The following is a 14,636-nucleotide window of genomic DNA, read 5'->3' as shown; positions in this document are numbered from 1 at the left end:
TAGCTCTCTAGGGATTGGTGCACAGTCTTCTCGGTCACTTGCTCTATCTAGGGATTGGTGTGCCGTCTTGTCCATCGGTAGCTCTATCTAGGGATTGGTGTATAGTCTCCACCATCACTAGCACTATCTAGTGATTGGTGTGTAGTCTCCTCCATCACTTGCGCTATCTAGGAATTGGTGTGTAGTCTGATCCATCACTAGCGCTATCTAGGGATTGGTGTGTAGTCTCCTCCATCACTAGCACTATCTAGGGATTTGTGGGTAGTCTCCTCCATCAGTAGCACTATCTCTGGATCGGTGTGTAGTCTCCTCCATCACTAACGCTATCTAGGGATTGGTGTGCAGTCTTCCCCATCACTAGCTCTATCTAGAGATTGGTGTGTAGTCTCCTCCATCACTAGCACTATCTAGGGATTGGTGTGCAGTCTTCTCCATCACTAGCTCTACTAGCACTATCTAGGGATTGGTGTTCAGTCTTCTCCATCACTAGCTCTATATAGGGATTGGTGTGCAGTCTTCCGCATCACTAGCTCTCTAGGGATTGGTGCACAGTCTTCTCCGTCGCTTGCTCTATCTAGGGATTGGTGTGCCGTCTTCTCCACGGTAGCTCTATCTAGAGATTGGTGTGGATTCTTCTCCATCGCTAGCGCTATCTAGGGATTTTTGTGTAGTCTTCTCCATCACTAGCGCTGTCTAGGGATTGGTGTGCAGTCTTCTCCATCACTAGCTCTATCTAGAGATTGGTGTGTAGTCTCCTCCATCACTCGCACTAGCTAGGGATTGGTGTGTAGTTTCCTCCCCAACTAACTCTGACTAGGGATATGTGTGCAGTCTCCTCCATCACTAGCACTATCTAGAGATTGGTGTGTAGTCTCCTCCATCACTCGTGCTATCTAGGGAGTGGTGTGTAGTTTTCCCAGTCGCTAGCACTATCTAGGGATTGTTGTGCCGTCTTCTCCATCACTAGCTCTATCTAGGGTTTGGTGAGCAGTCTTCCCCATCACTAGCTCGATCTAGGGTTTGGTGTGTAGTCTTCCCCATCACTAGCTCTATCTAGGGATTGGTGTGTAGTCTTCTCTATCACTAGCTCTATCTAGGGATTGGTGTGCAGTCTTCCAAATCACTAGCTCTCTAGGGATTGGTGCACAGTCTTCTCCGTCGCTTGCTCTATCTAGGGATTGGTGTGCCGTCTTGTCCATCGGTAGCTCTATCTAGAGATTGGTGTGGATTCTTCTCCATCGCTAGCACTATCTAGGGATTTTTCTGTTGTCTTCTCCATCACTAGCGTTATCTAGGGATTGGTGTGAAGTCTTCTCCATCTCTAGCTCTATCTAGAGATTATTGTGTAGTCTCCTCCATCACTTGCGCTATCTAGGAATTGGTGTGTAGTCTGATCCATCACTAGCGCTATCTAGGGATTGGTGTGTAGTCTCCTCCATCAGTAGCACTATCTCTGGATCGGTGTGTAGTCTCCTCCATCAGTAGCGCTATCTAGGGATTGGTGTGCAGTCTTGCCCATCACTAGCTCTATCTAGAGATTGGTGTGTAGTCTCCTCCATCACTAGCACTATCTAGGGATTGGTGTGCAGTCTTCTCCATCACTAGCTCTATCTAGGGTTTGGTGTGCAATCTTCCCCATCACTACCTCTATCTAGGGATTGGTATGTTGTCTTCTCTATCACTAGCACTATCTAGAGATTGTTGTGTTGTCTCCTCCATCACTAGTGGTATCTAGGGATTGGTGTGTAGTCTTCTCCGTCGTTAGCATTATCTAGGGATTGGTGTGCAGTTTCCTCCCCCACTACTCTGTCTAGGGATAGTTGTGCAGTCTCCGCCATCACTAGCGCTGTCTAGAGATTGCTGTGTAGTCTCCTCCATCAGTAGCACTATCTCTGGATCGGTGTGTAGTTTCCTCCATCACTAGCGCTATCTAGGGATTGATGTGCTGTCTTCCCCATCGCTAGCTCTATCTAGAGATTGGTGTGTAGTCTTCTCCTTCGCTTGCTCTATCTAGGGTTTGGTGTGCAGTCTTCTCCATCACTAGTGCTATCTAGGGATTGGTGTGTAGTCTCCTCCATCAGTAGCACTATCTCTGGATCGGTGTGTAGTCTCCTCCATCACTAGCGCTATCTAGGGATTGGTGTGCAGTCTTCCCCATCACTATCTCTATCTAGAGATTGGTGTGTAGTCTCCTCCATCACTCGCACTAGCTAGGGATTGGTTTGTAGTTTCCTCCCCAACTAACTCTGTCTAGGGATAGGTGTGCAGTCTCCTCCATCAGTAGCACTATCTCTGGATCGGTGTGTAGTCTCCTCCATCAGTAGCGCTATCTAGGGATTGGTGTGTAGTCTCCTCCATCAGTAGCACTATCTCTGGATCGGTGTGTAGTCTCCTCCATCACTAGCGCTATCTAGGGATTGGTGTGCAGTCTTCCCCATCACTAGCTCTATCTAGAGATTGGTGTGTAGTCCCCTCCATCACTAGCACTATCTAGGGATTGGTGTGCAGTCTTCTCCATCACTAGCTCTACTAGCACTATCTAGGGATTGGTGTGCAGTCTTCTCCATCACTAGCTCTATCTAGGGATTGGTGTGTTGTCTTCTCTTTCACTAGCTCTATCTAGGGATTGGTGTGCAGTCTTCGCCATCATTAGCTCTATCTAGGGTTTGGTGTGCAGTCTTCCCCATCACTAGCTCTATCTAGGGATTGGTGTGTAGTCTTCTCTGTCCCTAGCTCTATCTAGGGATTGGTGTGCAGTCTTCCCCATCACTAGCTCTCTAGGGATTGGTGGACATCTTCTCCTTCACTTGCTCTATCTAGGGATTGGTGTGCCGTCTTCTCCGTCGGTAGCTCTATCTAGAGATTGGTGTGTAGTCTCCTCCATCACTCGCACTAGCTAGGGATTGGTGTGTAGTTTCCTCCCCAACTAACTCTGTCTAGGGATAGGTGTGTAGTCTCCTCCATCACTAGTGCTATCTAGGGAGTGGTGTGTAGTTTTCCCAGTCGCTAGCACTATCTAGGGATTGGTGTGCAGTCTTCTAGATCACTAGCTCTATCTAGGGTTTGGTGTGCAGTCTTCCCCATCACTAGCTCTATCTAGGGATTGGTGTGTAGACTTCTCTATCACTAGCTCTATCTAGGGATTGGTGTGCAGTCTTCCAAATCACTAGCTCTCTAGGGATTGGTGCACAGTCTTCTCCGTCGCTTGCTCTATCTAGGGATTGGTGTGCCGTCTTGTCCATCGGTAGCTCTATCTAGGGTTTGGTGTGTAGTCTTCCCCATCACTAGCTCTATCTAGGGATTGGTGTGTAGTCTTCTCTATCACTAGCTCTATCTAGGGATTGGTGTTCAGTCTTCCAAATCACTAGCTCTCTAGGGATTGGTGCACAGTCTTCTCCGTCACTTGCTCTATCTAGGGATTGGTGTGCCGTCTTGTCCATCGGTAGCTCTATCTAGGGATTGGTGTATAGTCTCCACCATCACTAGCACTATCTAGAGATTGGTGTGTAGTCTCCTCCATCACTTGCGCTATCTAGGAATTGGTGTGTAGTCTGATCCATCACTAGCGCTATCTAGGGATTGGTGTGTAGTCTCCTCCATCACTAGCGCTATCTAGGGATTTGTGGGTAGTCTCCTCCATCAGTAGCATTATCTCTGGATCGGTGTGTAGTCTCCTCCATCACTAACGCTATCTAGGGATTGGTGTGCAGTCTTCCCCATCACTAGCTCTATCTAGAGATTGGTGTGTAGTCTCCTCCATCACTAGCACTATCTAGGGATTGGTGTGCAGTCTTCTCCATCACTAGCTCTACTAGCACTATCTAGGGATTGGTGTTCAGTCTTCTCCATCACTAGCTCTATATAGGGATTGGTGTGCAGTCTTCCGCATCACTAGCTCTCTAGGGATTGGTGCACAGTCTTCTCCGTCGCTTGCTCTATCTAGGGATTGGTGTGCCGTCTTCTCCACGGTAGCTCTATCTAGAGATTGGTGTGGATTCTTCTCCATCGCTAGCGCTATCTAGGGATTTTTGTGTAGTCTTCTCCATCACTAGCGCTGTATAGGGATTGGTGTGCAGTCTTCTCCATCACTAGCTCTATCTAGAGATTGGTGTGTAGTCTCCTCCATCACTCGCACTAGCTAGGGATTGGTGTGTAGTTTCCTCCCCAACTAACTCTGACTAGGGATATGTGTGCAGTCTCCTCCATCACTAGCACTATCTAGAGATTGGTGTGTAGTCTCCTCCATCACTCGTGCTATCTAGGGAGTGGTGTGTAGTTTTCCCAGTCGCTAGCACTATCTAGGGATTGGTGTGCCGTCTTCTCCATCACTAGCTCTATCTAGGGTTTGGTGTGCAGTCTTCCCCATCACTAGCTCGATCTAGGGTTTGGTGTGTAGTCTTCCCCATCACTAGCTCTATCTAGGGATTGGTGTGTAGTCTTCTCTATCACTAGCTCTATCTAGGGATTGGTGTGCAGTCTTCCAAATCACTAGCTCTCTAGGGATTGGTGCACAGTCTTCTCCGTCGCTTGCTCTATCTAGGGATTGGTGTGCCGTCTTGTCCATCGGTAGCTCTATCTAGAGATTGGTGTGGATTCTTCTCCATCGCTAGCACTATCTAGGGATTTTTCTGTTGTCTTCTCCATCACTAGCGTTATCTAGGGATTGGTGTGAAGTCTTCTCCATCTCTAGCTCTATCTAGAGATTATTGTGTAGTCTCCTCCATCACTTGCGCTATCTAGGAATTGGTGTGTAGTCTGATCCATCACTAGCGCTATCTAGGGATTGGTGTGTAGTCTCCTCCATCAGTAGCACTATCTCTGGATCGGTGTGTAGTCTCCTCCATCAGTAGCGCTATCTAGGGATTGGTGTGCAGTCTTGCCCATCACTAGCTCTATCTAGAGATTGGTGTGTAGTCTCCTCCATCACTAGCACTATCTAGGGATTGGTGTGCAGTCTTCTCCATCACTAGCTCTATCTAGGGTTTGGTGTGCAATCTTCCCCATCACTACCTCTATCTAGGGATTGGTATGTTGTCTTCTCTATCACTAGCACTATCTAGAGATTGTTGTGTTGTCTCCTCCATCACTCGTGGTATCTAGGGATTGGTGTGTAGTCTTCTCCGTCGTTAGCATTATCTAGGGATTGGTGTGCAGTTTCCTCCCCCACTACTCTGTCTAGGGATAGGTGTGCAGTCTCCGCCATCACTAGCGCTGTCTAGAGATTGCTGTGTAGTCTCCTCCATCAGTAGCACTATCTCTGGATCGGTGTGTAGTTTCCTCCATCACTAGCGCTATCTAGGGATTGATGTGCTGTCTTCCCCATCGCTAGCTCTATCTAGAGATTGGTGTGTAGTCTTCTCCTTCGCTTGCTCTATCTAGGGTTTGGTGTGCAGTCTTCTCCATCACTAGTGCTATCTAGGGATTGGTGTGTAGTCTCCTCCATCAGTAGCACTATCTCTGGATCGGTGTGTAGTCTCCTCCATCACTAGCGCTATCTAGGGATTGGTGTGCAGTCTTCCCCATCACTATCTCTATCTAGAGATTGGTGTGTAGTCTCCTCCATCACTCGCACTAGCTAGGGATTGGTTTGTAGTTTCCTCCCCAACTAACTCTGTCTAGGGATAGGTGTGCAGTCTCCTCCATCACTAGCACTATCTAGAGATTGGTGTGTAGTCTCCTCCATCACTAGTGCTATCTAGGGAGTGGTGTGTAGTTTTCCCAGTCGCTAGCACTATCTAGGGATTGGTGTGCTGTCTTCTCCATCACTAGCTCTATCTAGGGTTTGGTGTGCAGTCTTCCCCATCACTAGCTCTATCTAGGGATTGGTGTGTAGTCTTCTCTATTCCTAGCTCTATCTAGGGATTGGTGTGCAGTCTTCCAAATCACTAGCTCTCTAGGGATTAGTGCACAGTCTTCTCCGTCGCTTGCTCTATCTAGGGATTGGTGTGCCGTCTTGTCCATCGGTAGCTCTATCTAGGGATTGGTGTATAGTCTCCACCATCACTAGCACTATCTAGAGATTGGTGTGTAGTCTCCTCCATCACTTGCGCTATCTAGGAATTGGTGTGTAGTCTTCCCCATCACTAGCTCTATCTAGGGATTGGTGTGTAGTCTTCTCTATCACTAGCTCTATCTAGGGATTGGTGTTCAGTCTTCCAAATCACTAGCTCTCTAGGGATTGGTGCACAGTCTTCTCCGTCGCTTGCTCTATCTAGGGATTGGTGTGCAGTCTTCCCCATCACTAGCTCTCTAGGGATTGGTGGACATCTTCTCCTTCACTTGCTCTATCTAGGGATTGGTGTGCCGTCTTCTCCGTCGGTAGCTCTATCTAGAGATTGGTGTGTAGTCTCCTCCATCACTCGCACTAGCTAGGGATTGGTGTGTAGTTTCCTCCCCAACTAACTCTGTCTAGGGATAGGTGTGTAGTCTCCTCCATCACTACTGCTATCTAGGGAGTGGTGTGTAGTTTTCCCAGTCGCTAGCACTATCTAGGGATTGGTGTGCAGTCTTCTAGATCACTAGCTCTATCTAGGGTTTGGTGTGCAGTCTTCCCCATCACTAGCTCTATCTAGGGATTGGTGTGTAGACTTCTCTATCACTAGCTCTATCTAGGGATTGGTGTGCAGTCTTCCAAATCACTAGCTCTCTAGGGATTGGTGCAAAGTCTTCTCCGTCGCTTGCTCTATCTAGGGATTGGTGTGCCGTCTTGTCCATCGGTAGCTCTATCTAGGGTTTGGTGTGTAGTCTTCCCCATCACTAGCTCTATCTAGGGATTGGTGTGTAGTCTTCTCTATCACTAGCTCTATCTAGGGATTGGTGTTCAGTCTTCCAAATCACTAGCTCTCTAGGGATTGGTGCACAGTCTTCTCTGTCGCTTGCTCTATCTAGGGATTGGTGTGCCGTCTTGTCCATCGGTAGCTCTATCTAGGGATTGGTGTATAGTCTCCACCATCACTAGCACTATCTAGAGATTGGTGTGTAGTCTCCTCCATCACTTGCGCTATCTAGGAATTGGTGTGTAGTCTGATCCATCACTAGCGCTATCTAGGGATTGGTGTGTAGTCTCCTCCATCACTAGCGCTATCTAGGGATTGGTGTGTAGTCTCCTCCATCAGTAGCACTATCTCTGGATCGGTGTGTAGTCTCCTCCATCACTAACGCTATCTAGGGATTGGTGTGCAGTCTTCCCCATCACTAGCTCTATCTAGAGATTGGTGTGTATTCTCCTCCATCACTAGCACTATCTAGGGATCGGTGTGCAGTCTTCTCCATCACTAGCTCTACTAGCACTATCTAGGGATTGGTGTGCAGTCTTCTCTATCACTAGCTCTATCTAGGGATTGGTGTGCAGTCTTCCCCATCACTAGCTCTCTAGGGATTGGTGCACAGTCTTCTCCGTCGCTTGCTCTATCTAGGGATTGGTGTGCCGTCTTCTCCACGGTAGCTCTATCTAGAGATTGGTGTGGATTCTTCTCCATCGCTAGCGCTATCTAGGGATTTTTGTGTAGTCTTCTCCATCACTAGCGCTGTCTAGGGATTGGTGTGCAGTCTTCTCCATCACTAGCTCTATCTAGAGATTGGTGTGTAGTCTCCTCCATCACTCGCACTAGCTAGGGATTGGTGTGTAGTTTCCTCCCCAACTAACTCTGACTAGGGATATGTGTGCAGTCTCCTCCATCACTAGCACTATCTAGAGATTGGTGTGTAGTCTCCTCCATCACTCGTGCTATCTAGGGAGTGGTGTGTAGTTTTCCCAGTCGCTAGCACTATCTAGGGATTGGTGTGCCGTCTTCTCCATCACTAGCTCTATCTAGGGTTTGGTGTGCAGTCTTCCCCATCACTAGCTCGATCTAGGGTTTGGTGTGTAGTCTTCCCCATCACTAGCTCTATCTAGGGATTGGTGTGTAGTCTTCTCTATCACTAGCTCTATCTAGGGATTGGTGTGCAGTCTTCCAAATCACTAGCTCTCTAGGGATTGCTGCACAGTCTTCTCCGTCGCTTGCTCTATCTAGGGATTGGTGTGCCGTCTTGTCCATCGGTAGCTCTATCTAGAGATTGGTGTGGATTCTTCTCCATCGCTAGCACTATCTAGGGATTTTTCTGTTGTCTTCTCCATCACTAGCGTTATCTAGGGATTGGTGTGAAGTCTTCTCCATCTCTAGCTCTATCTAGAGATTATTGTGTAGTCTCCTCCATCACTTGCGCTATCTAGGAATTGGTGTGTAGTCTGATCCATCACTAGCGCTATCTAGGGATTGGTGTGTAGTCTCCTCCATCAGTAGCACTATCTCTGGATCGGTGTGTAGTCTCCTCCATCAGTAGCGCTATCTAGGGATTGGTGTGCAGTCTTGCCCATCACTAGCTCTATCTAGAGATTGGTGTGTAGTCTCCTCCATCACTAGCACTATCTAGGGATTGGTGTGCAGTCTTCTCCATCACTAGCTCTATCTAGGGTTTGGTGTGCAATCTTCCCCATCACTACCTCTATCTAGGGATTGGTATGTTGTCTTCTCTATCACTAGCACTATCTAGAGATTGTTGTGTTGTCTCCTCCATCACTAGTGCTATCTAGGGATTGGTGTGTAGTCTTCTCCGTCGTTAGCATTATCTAGGGATTGGTGTGCAGTTTCCTCCCCCACTACTCTGTCTAGGGATAGGTGTGCAGTCTCCGCCATCACTAGCGCTGTCTAGAGATTGCTGTGTAGTCTCCTCCATCAGTAGCACTATCTCTGGATCGGTGTGTAGTTTCCTCCATCACTAGCGCTATCTAGGGATTGATGTGCTGTCTTCCCCATCACTAGCTCTATCTAGAGATTGGTGTGTAGTCTTCTCCTTCGCTTGCTCTATCTAGGGTTTGGTGTGCAGTCTTCTCCATCACTAGTGCTATCTAGGGATTGGTGTGTAGTCTCCTCCATCAGTAGCACTATCTCTGGATCGGTGTGTAGTCTCCTCCATCACTAGCGCTATCTAGGGATTGGTGTGCAGTCTTCCCCATCACTATCTCTATCTAGAGATTGGTGTGTAGTCTCCTCCATCACTCGCACTAGCTAGGGATTGGTTTGTAGTTTCCTCCCCAACTAACTCTGCCTAGGGATAGGTGTGCAGTCTCCTCCATCACTAGCACTATCTAGAGATTGGTGTGTAGTCTCCTCCATCACTAGTGCTATCTAGGGAGTGGTGTGTAGTTTTCCCAGTCGCTAGCACTATCTAGGGATTGGTGTGCTGTCTTCTCCATCACTAGCTCTATCTAGGGCTTGGTGTGCAGTCTTCCCCATCACTAGCTCTATCTAGGGATTGGTGTGTAGTCTTCTCTATTACTAGCTCTATCTAGGGATTGGTGTGCAGTCTTCCAAATCACTAGCTCTCTAGGGATTAGTGCACAGTCTTCTCCGTCGCTTGCTCTATCTAGGGATTGGTGTGCCGTCTTGTCCATCGGTAGCTCTATCTAGGGATTGGTGTTCAGTCTTCCAAATCACTAGCTCTCTAGGGATTGGTGCACAGTCTTCTCCGTCGCTTGCTCTATCTAGGGATTGGTGTGCCGTCTTGTCCATCGGTAGCTCTATCTAGGGATTGGTGTATAGTCTCCACCATCACTAGCACTATCTAGAGATTGGTGTGTAGTCTCCTCCATCACTTGCGCTATCTAGGAATTGGTGTGTAGTCTTCCCCATCACTAACTCTATCTAGGGATTGGTGTGTAGTCTTCTCTATCACTAGCTCTATCTAGGGATTGGTGTTCAGTCTTCCAAATCACTAGCTCTCTAGGGATTGGTGCACAGTCTTCTCCGTCGCTTGCTCTATCTAGGGATTGGTGTGCCGTCTTGTCCATCGGTAGCTCTATCTAGGGATTGGTGTATAGTCTCCACCATCACTAGCACTATCTAGAGATTGGTGTGTAGTCTCCTCCATCACTTGCGCTATCTAGGAATTGGTGTGTAGTCTGATCCATCACTAGCGCTATCTAGGGATTGGTGTGTAGTCTCCTCCATCACTAGCGCTATCTAGGGATTGGTGTGTAGTCTCCTCCATCAGTAGCACTATCTCTGGATCGGTGTGTAGTCTCCTCCATCACTAACGCTATCTAGGGATTGGTGTGCAGTCTTCCCCATCACTAGCTCTATCTAGAGATTGGTGTGTATTCTCCTCCATCACTAGCACTATCTAGGGATCGGTGTGCAGTCTTCTCCATCACTAGCTCTACTAGCACTATCTAGGGATTGGTGTGCAGTCTTCTCCATAACTAGCTCTATATAGGGATTGGTGTGCAGTCTTCCCCATCACTAGCTCTCTAGGGATTGGTGCACAGTCTTCTCCTTCGCTTGCTCTATCTAGGGATTGGTGTGCCGTCTTCTCCACGGTAGCTCTATCTAGAGATTGGTGTGGATTCTTCTCCATCGCTAGCGCTATCTAGGGATTTTTGTGTAGTCTTCTCCATCACTAGCGCTGTCTAGGGATTGGTGTGCAGTCTTCTCCATCACTAGCTCTATCTAGAGATTGGTGTGTAGTCTCCTCCATCACTCACACTAGCTAGGGATTGGTGTGTAGTTTCCTCCCCAACTAACTCTGACTAGGGATATGTGTGCAGTCTCCTCCATCACTAGCACTATCTAGAGATTGGTGTGTAGTCTCCTCCATCACTCGTGCTATCTAGGGAGTGGTGTGTAGTTTTCCCAGTCGCTAGCACTATCTAGGGATTGGTGTGCCGTCTTCTCCATCACTAGCTCTATCTAGGGTTTGGTGTGCAGTCTTCCCCATCACTAGCTCTATCTAGGGATTGGTGTGTAGTCTTCTCTATCACTAGCTCTATCTAGGGATTGGTGTGCAGTCTTCCAAATCACTAGCTCTCTAGGGATTGGTGCACAGTCTTCTCCGTCGCTTGCTCTATCTAGGGATTGGTGTGCCGTCTTGTCCATCGGTAGCTCTATCTAGGGACTGGTGTATAGTCTCCACCATCACTAGCACTATCTAGAGATTGGTGTGTAGTCTCCTCCATCACTTGCGCTATCTAGGAATTGGTGTGTAGTCTTCCCCATCACTAGCTCTATCTAGGGATTGGTGTGTAGTCTTCTCTATCACTAGCTCTATCTAGGGATTGGTGTTCAGTCTTCCAAATCACTAGCTCTCTAGGGATTGGTGCACAGTCTTCTCCGTCGCTTGCTCTATCTAGGGATTGGTGTGCCGTCTTGTCCATCGGTAGCTCTATCTAGAGATTGGTGTGTAGTCTCCTCCATCACTTGCGCTATCTAGGAATTGGTGTGTAGTCTGATCCATCACTAGCGCTATCTAGGGATTGGTGTGTAGTCTCCTCCATCACTAGCGCTATCTAGGGATTGGTGTGTAGTCTCCTCCATCAGTAGCACTATCTCTGGATCGGTGTGTAGTCTCCTCCATCACTTGCGCTATCTAGGAATTGGTGTGTAGTCTGATCCATCACTAGCGCTATCTAGGGATTGGTGTGTAGTCTCCTCCATCACTAGCGCTATCTAGGGATTGGTGTGTAGTCTCCTCCATCAGTAGCACTATCTCTGGATCGGTGTGTAGTCTCCTCCATCACTAACGCTATCTAGGGATTGGTGTGCAGTCTTCCCCATCACTAGCTCTATCTAGAGATTGGTGTGTATTCTCCTCCATCACTAGCACTATCTAGGGATCGGTGTGCAGTCTTCTCCATCACTAGCTCTACTAGCACTATCTAGGGATTGGTGTGCAGTCTTCTCCATAACTAGCTCTATATAGGGATTGGTGTGCAGTCTTCCCCATCACTAGCTCTCTAGGGATTGGTGCACAGTCTTCTCCGTCGCTTGCTCTATCTAGGGATTGGTGTGCCGTCTTCTCCACGGTAGCTCTATCTAGAGATTGGTGTGGATTCTTCTCCATCGCTAGCGCTATCTAGGGATTTTTGTGTAGTCTTCTCCATCACTAGCGCTGTCTAGGGATTGGTGTGCAGTCTTCTCCATCACTAGCTCTATCTAGAGATTGGTGTGTAGTCTCCTCCATCACTCGCACTAGCTAGGGATTGGTGTGTAGTTTCCTCCCCAACTAACTCTGACTAGGGATATGTGTGCAGTCTCCTCCATCACTAGCACTATCTAGAGATTGGTGTGTAGTCTCCTCCATCACTCGTGCTATCTAGGGAGTGGTGTGTAGTTTTCCCAGTCGCTAGCACTATCTAGGGATTGGTGTGCAGTCTTCTCCATCACTAGCTCTATCTAGGGTTTGGTGTGCAGTCTTCCCCATCACTAGCTCTATCTAGGGTTTGGTGTGTAGTCTTCTCTATCACTAGCTCTATCTAGGGATTGGTGTGTAGTCTTCTCTATCACTAGCTCTATCTAGGGATTGGTGTGCAGTCTTCCAAATCACTAGCTCTCTAGGGATTGGTGCACAGTCTTTTCCGTCGCTTGCTCTATCTAGGGATTGGTGTGCCGTCTTGTCCATCGGTAGCTCTATCTAGAGATTGGTGTGGATTCTTCGCCATCGCTAGCACTATGTAGGGATTTTTCTGTTGTCTTCTCCATCACTAGCGTTATCTAGGGATTGGTGTGAATTCTTCTCCATCTCTAGCTCTATCTAGGGATTGGTGTATAGTCTCCACCATCGCGAGCACTATCTAGAGATTGGTGTGTAGTCTCTTCCATCACTTGCGCTATCTAGGAATTGGTGTGTAGTCTGATCCATCACTAGCGCTATCTAGGGATTGGTGTGTAGTCTCCTTCATCAGTAGCACTATCTCTGGATCGGTGTGTAGTCTCCTCCATCACTAGCGCTATCTAGGGATAGGTGTGCAGTCTTCCCCATCACTAGCTCTATCTAGAGATTGGTGTGTAGTCTCCTCCATCACTAGCACTATCTAGGGATTGGTGTGCAGTCTTCTCCATCACTAGCTCTATCTAGGGTTTGGTGTGCAATCTTCCCTATCACTACCTCTATCTAGGGATTGGTATGTTGTCTTCTCTATCACTAGCACTATCTAGAGATTGTTGTGTTGTCTCCTCCATCACTAGTGGTATCTAGGGATTGGTGTGTAGTCTACTCCGTCGTTAGCATTATCTAGGGATTGGTGTGCAGTTTCCTCCCCCACTACTCTGTCTAGGGATAGGTGTGCAGTCTCCTCCATCACTAGCACCGTCTAGAGATTGGTGTGTAGTCTTCTCTATCACTAGCTCTATCTAGGGATTGGTGTGCAGTCTTCGCCATCATTAGCTCTATCTAGGGTTTGGTGTGCAGTCTTCCCCATCACAGCTCTATCTAGGGATTGGTGTGTAGACTTCTCTATCCCTAGCTCTATCTAGGGATTGGTGTGCAGTCTTCCCCATCACTAGCTCTCTAGGGATTGGTGCACAGTCTTCTCCATCGCTTGCTCTAGCTAGGGATAGGTGTGCCGTCTTCTCCGTCGGTAGCTCTATCTAGAGATTGGTGTGTAGTCTCCTACATCACTCGCACTATCTAGGGATTGGTGTGTAGTTTCCTCCCCAACTAACTCTGTCTAGGGATAGGTGTGCAGTCTCCTCCATCACTAGCACTATCTAGAGATTGGTGTGTAGTCTCCCCCATCACTAGCTCTATCTAGGGATTGGTGTGTAGTCTTCTCTATCACTAGCTCTATCTAGGGATTGGTGTGCAGTCTTCCCCATCGCTAGCTCTCTAGGCATTGGTGCACAGTCTCCCCCATCACTAGCTCTATCTAGGGATTGGTGTGTAGTCTTCTCTATCACTAGCTCTATCTAGGGATTGGTGTGCAGTCTTCCCCATCACTAGCTCTCTAGGCATTGGTGCACAGTCTTCTCCATCACTAGCTCTATCTAAGGATTGGTGTATAGTCTCCGCCATCACTAGCACTGTCTAGAGATTGGTGCTTAGTCTCCTCCATCACTAGCGCTATCTAGGGATTGGTGTGTAGTCTCCTCCATCAGTAGCACTATCTCTGGATCGGTGTGTAGTCTCCTCCATCACTAGCACTATCTAGGGATTGATGTGCTGTCTTCCCCATCACTAGCTCTATCTAGAGATTGGTGTGTAGTCTCCTCCATCACTAGCACTATCTAGAGATTGGTGTGTAGTCTCCCCCATCACTAGCTCTATCTAGGGATTGGTGTGTAGTCTTCTCTATCACTAGCTCTATCTAGGGTTTGGTGTGCAGTCTTCCCCATCACTAGCTCTCTAGGCATTGGTGCACAGTCTTCTCCTTCGCTTGCTCTATCTAGGGATTGGTGTGAAGTCTTCTCCATCTCTAGCTCTATCTAGGGATTGGTGTATAGTCTCCGCCATCACTAGCACTGTCTAGAGATTGGTGTGTAGTCTCCTCCATCACTAGCGCTTTCTAGGGATTGGTGTGTAGTCTCCTCCATCAGTAGCACTATCTCTGGATCGGTGTGTAGTCTCCTCCATCACTAGCGCTATCTAGGGATTGATGTGCTGTCTTCCCCATCACTAGCTCTATCTAGAGATTGGTGTGTAGTCTCCTCTATCACTAGCACTATCTAGGGATTGATGTGCAGTCTTCTCCATCACTAGCTCTATCTAGGGTTTGGTGTGCAGTCTTCCCCATCACTAGATCTATCTAGGGATTGGTGTGTAGTCTTCTCTATGACTAGCTCTATCTAGCGATTGGTGTGCAGTCTTCCCCATCACTAGCTCTC

The sequence above is a fragment of the Ambystoma mexicanum genome, chromosome 13 (assembly GCF_040938575.1).
Source record: "Ambystoma mexicanum isolate Mex_15411 chromosome 13, UKY_AmexF1_1, whole genome shotgun sequence".
Lineage (NCBI taxonomy): Eukaryota > Metazoa > Chordata > Amphibia > Caudata > Ambystomatidae > Ambystoma > Ambystoma mexicanum.
The sequence above is the reverse complement of the archived record's forward strand: the minus strand, read 5'-3'. Positions refer to the sequence as shown.